Source organism: Musa acuminata, chromosome BXJ3-9, assembly GCF_036884655.1.
Source record: "Musa acuminata AAA Group cultivar baxijiao chromosome BXJ3-9, Cavendish_Baxijiao_AAA, whole genome shotgun sequence".
Classification (NCBI taxonomy): domain Eukaryota; kingdom Viridiplantae; phylum Streptophyta; class Magnoliopsida; order Zingiberales; family Musaceae; genus Musa; species Musa acuminata.
Genome location: NC_088357.1, coordinates 10577997 through 10583028, shown reverse-complemented (window position 1 = coordinate 10583028; position 5032 = coordinate 10577997).

Sequence of the window (5032 nt, the reverse complement as noted above, 5' to 3'; positions counted from 1 at the left end):
AGGGGTGAGATGTCGGGCCCGCGGCTTCTTTCAAGTGCTGAAGTGGACTGCGTCTGCCACGTCGATAGTGGATCCCAAACGTATGGCCAACTGGTCTCTTATTATTATTATTATTCAGAACAAAATTAAAGAGGAAAGTGTTATTATTATACAAAATTTTCTATGTTGTACTCATGCATGAGGTTATCAAACATTTACCTTATGGCCCAGCCCATGTACTCCACTAATATATATATATATATATATAGTTTCATGTAGCAAGAGTTGAATTATATTAGGTAATGGTGAGGGGTTGATAAACTAAAAAAGGAGCAAGGTTAATTAAGGATCTAAAGGGTCCATGAACACCTCCATCATTAATTGTATAATCAAAGCTTCTTAAGTTTTTTTAGAGGGATATGAGTTCGAACGTAAAGATTAAAGATTATGAATACCTTATTATCATATGAATAATATATTTTTATTATATAATTTATATATAATCATCATGTGATCAATACCTCGTAATCATGTGTTTGATATTTTTTTCATTAGTTGGATGATACCTCGTGTAGCTAATATCTCACTACCACATAGTCTATACCTCTTTACCGAGTGATTGACACATATGTGTTTTATCATTTGAATTTGATACAACACAATTACATCCAACATCATAGAACATAACGTAATAATTTTCGATATTCAACCACAACTTTCGGTATAATAATCCTAAACCTTATTATAAAAATCTCTCATGTATATGTTCTTTAAGTTTTTTTATTTTTTTATTTTTGTGCATTCTACGCTCATAGATTTAATATATAGTTAAAATTATTGATTTGAGAGCTAATTTAAGTTTTTGTTGGCCTTGCCCTAATATAGGTTTAGGTTTATAGGATCATATGATTCTAAATTGAAAGATCTTAGAATCTTATGATCCAACATCACTATATGCTGAGACAGTTATAAAATAGGATCTTAGATGACTTCGAATCAATATCTTAATCGAACAATTAGAATGTGCTAAGTAAATCTTTTGCCTAACCACATATTAACATAGTAGTAAGACCACCGTAATAACCAAAAGCCTCTCATAAAATTTTAATCTCTCTCATGATATATTCGCTTCATTTGATAATATAGAAATATATGTTCAAGTTGCATACTTTAAACATGCAACTATAATAGCATGCATGAACAGAGAGCAAATATAATAGCCAGAATAATATGTTCAAAAATCTACTGCCCTGCTTAGCTTGTCTCTACTTAAAATTAGTCCAATTGATTTCTTGAAGTCATCCATGCATGAACATGTACTACGTTCCATTTCTAAGCCATGGTTTGTTTGATTTTTAATGACAAATGTAATTGTCAAAAAAAAAAAAAAAACTTTTGATTACCACTCTATTGCAGAAATAAAGTCAGCTTGAGGATATCTTTTATTCGGAAGAATATCATTACTATTCAATTAGTTTAGTGGACATTTATCAAAGATATAATGATCGATTTAATCGAATTAAACAAAGTTTATATTATAATAGTCCACACAATTCCAATCAATTAGTTTAGTGGCAATCTATCAAAGGTATAAGGGTCGATTTAATCAAATCAAACAAAGTTTATATTATAATAGTTTACATAATTCCATTCTAGTGTTAATAAGATTAGGAATAGGATAACTTTACTCAATAAGGGTATTCATAAAAATTATGGATGACGCCAATTCTTAATAATGATAAGAGTTTCTATACAATAGTCTTGAGTAAGATTGAAACTTGAGAAACCTCACACCTGTAAAATAAGGGGTGTACCCTCATATGAAGATATCTATAATTTCACTACCAATAACAAAGAGCTTAGTCGACCCAGACTATTCAAATAATAAGAAAGAGAGAGAAAGAGAGAAAATGAGCTCTATGAGGTATAATAAGCCCTTTCAACTGTAACCTTCTTTCTTAAGTTTCAATAGTCAAAACTCCACGTCAAGCTCCATTCAACGTATATTGTATATTATCCAAACTTTAAAAGAAGATTTCAATAACGAGAGAGAATGAGAAGATCGCAATTGACATCGATATATAATTTGTCGAGAGTACCCGTATATTATTTAAAGATACTCTATGCTTTACGTATTTATTAGTCTTTTTACACCTTTTAAATTTCATTTTCATATGCTATATGGTTGGCACACAAGCAATTCAATTTTTACACTTGATCTTTTAACGATGATTATCCTTTTATCAAAATTTTCATTTGAGATGTGGTATTGGATCTACGGATTGTCAAATCCGAATCTCATAGGATCAATCCTTAAATCAAATATTGATACTCAATCAAAATTATCCTCATTATCATAAGATAATCTTGAATGCAAAATTAAAATTGCAATTATCATCCCAAATCTTGCAAATTTAGATGATCTTCCATAAAATGATAATGCATTTCATTTTTATTTTCTTCGAGTTAAAATTCAACAGTTCATGGCTCAAAGTTACGTTCATGGCTCAACAGGGCTTCTAAATATAAATATATAAATATAATTATAATTATATAAATATATATATATATATATATATATATATATATATATATATATAATTTTACGTCTCAATTAGGATCATATTAGTAATGAATATTAGTAATATGATGATATTACTAATAATATTAGTAATGAATATTGATAAGTCAATATAATTCATTTTGAACAATAAATGTATCCATATAATTTTATCCTTCAAAGTTTATTTACTTCAAAAGACACATGTAAGAGTAAATGTGATCCACAAACTTATGAGTTTTTTTTAATTAATATGAAACTAGATATCATTATCAAATATATACTAATATGAATGTAAGTTTCAGCTTACCTCATCAAAATTGAAATTGATATGGGGCATAGGATAAATAGTTTCTTGAATGCATGAGATGATGACAGCGTGAAGTGGCATTATTAGATTATTGTAGAGAGAGAGTGTGTGTGTGTGCGCGCGCGCGCGCGCTTTTACTCGAGTAAATTAATATGAGATGTTTGGAAAATAATGATAGTTTGAGATGAGATGCATTATTGTATGATGCCATACCTTTAGCCCCAACTATGATATTAGAACCCTGTTTGAAGTGAAATCTCATACTACACGAAAGAATGAATGAAAATGTGATTTTATTATTGTGGAATAATAATCATATGTATCTTTTAATGTATGTATTTAATTTATTTAAAGTTTTTTTGAACGAGATCTGTGTTTTGAGGAAAACAAATCAATACATACTAATAAGAATACAAAGTTTCCAAATCTCCCGAGATAGATTTCTGATAGGCCAAGGAATGAGTAATTCAATTTCTTCATATACAGATCATCAACATTCATAACCTATATTATGTAAGAATATTAGTACGAATTGAAGGATCATATCAAATCGGGTTGGGTTGGGTTGACTACTCCAATATATCACTAGATTTGTTTTTGTTGTTTTTAGTAGTTTGAATATGGATGATAAATGAGTAGGTATCCACTAATTTTACTCAAATTCAAATTCAAATCCACTATTATGAACAATATTTAGATTATAACTGGGTAACTATGTTTCAATATGAATCATTCTAAATATTTTACTCATTCTTTTTAGACCTACCAAAGAATATTCTAGAAACACTTAATATGATTCTTTTTATCCTTTCATATCATAAAATCATAAGATATATAGAACATTTATATTAATATAAGGATTCACAAACACTAATAGAAGACAACTCAAAAGAATTATTTAGTTGAGCCCAAATGTTTCAACAAAGAATGGTATAATCTAATTTAGTTTTTGATAAAAAAATCAATTATGTTTTCTAATATGAAAACGTTCAGAGACTCGTGTACCATCGAGATGAGACATAAGAAAAAAAATAATTTTTTTAAAAATATCACCCAATTTATAATTTCTCATTTTCTACTTCCTACTAAGCGAGAAAGATAGGAGGCTAATTATATATTACCCTTTTATTTTGATCTTATCAGTATCACGGTCCTTATATTTAAAAAATTTATATTGAGATCTCTATAATTTTAAAAATAAAATAAATAATCTTATAGAAAATAACATCATGTGTTGGATTGCACGAGAAAATGATAGGTAGAAAAGTAATTTCAACATTCCTTCAGTTTATATCGATTTTATTAACTAAAAGATAATTTTAATATTTCATATGTTTAAAATAAAAAAAATATATATTAAATTATTTTTTATTATTTTTACGTCGAGCCAACACATAATGTCACGTTTGTGTTTTTCGTCAATACAGCTGATGACATTAGAATAAATAGATGATCAAAATTTCAAAATCATTGATTCTAGTTTTACTAAATTTGGATCCATAAGTTCAAACCCATAATCATTAAATTTAGAGTACTCAATTCAAACCCAGATCATTAAATTTTAAGTCTAAAATATTATTTATTAATTATATCATATAATCTATTTATTTTATTATTCTATTTAGCTGTATGGAATCGTCGGTTTCGATTCCAATTTCTAAGAATCGAAATCAAAATATATGACATTTTTTATTTAATTCGGAATCCTTAAACCGTTGACATGATTTAATTTAAATTCTGATTAGAAGTAAAGCATGATCGGGGGGAGACAAACCGAATTGACAGCCCATGATGGAATAGACTCGTAGAATCGATGCACATCCCAACGAAAACAGCGGCGGAATCCTCCCAAGAACTGATGCACATGCAGCTAAAGACGGACAAATTCTTGGGGAATCGAACGAGGCATCAATTCCTGACGTGGAAACAATACTTCTTCGTCTTCTTCTTCATTCCTCCCTGCACCAAAGTCGAATCGACGTTGAGCTCTCAACCCCACCATGGCCACAGGAGCTCCTCACAGTGAAACAAAATTTAAAGGATGTTTTTAGATTCACAGAAAAAGCAAAAGAGGTTTTATCGACATGCAATAATTGATGTATAATAAATATCTCACGAGATTTCAAGAATCAGACTATATGTAAATATTTCATTTTCAAAAAATCTAATAAAAATTAGAGATC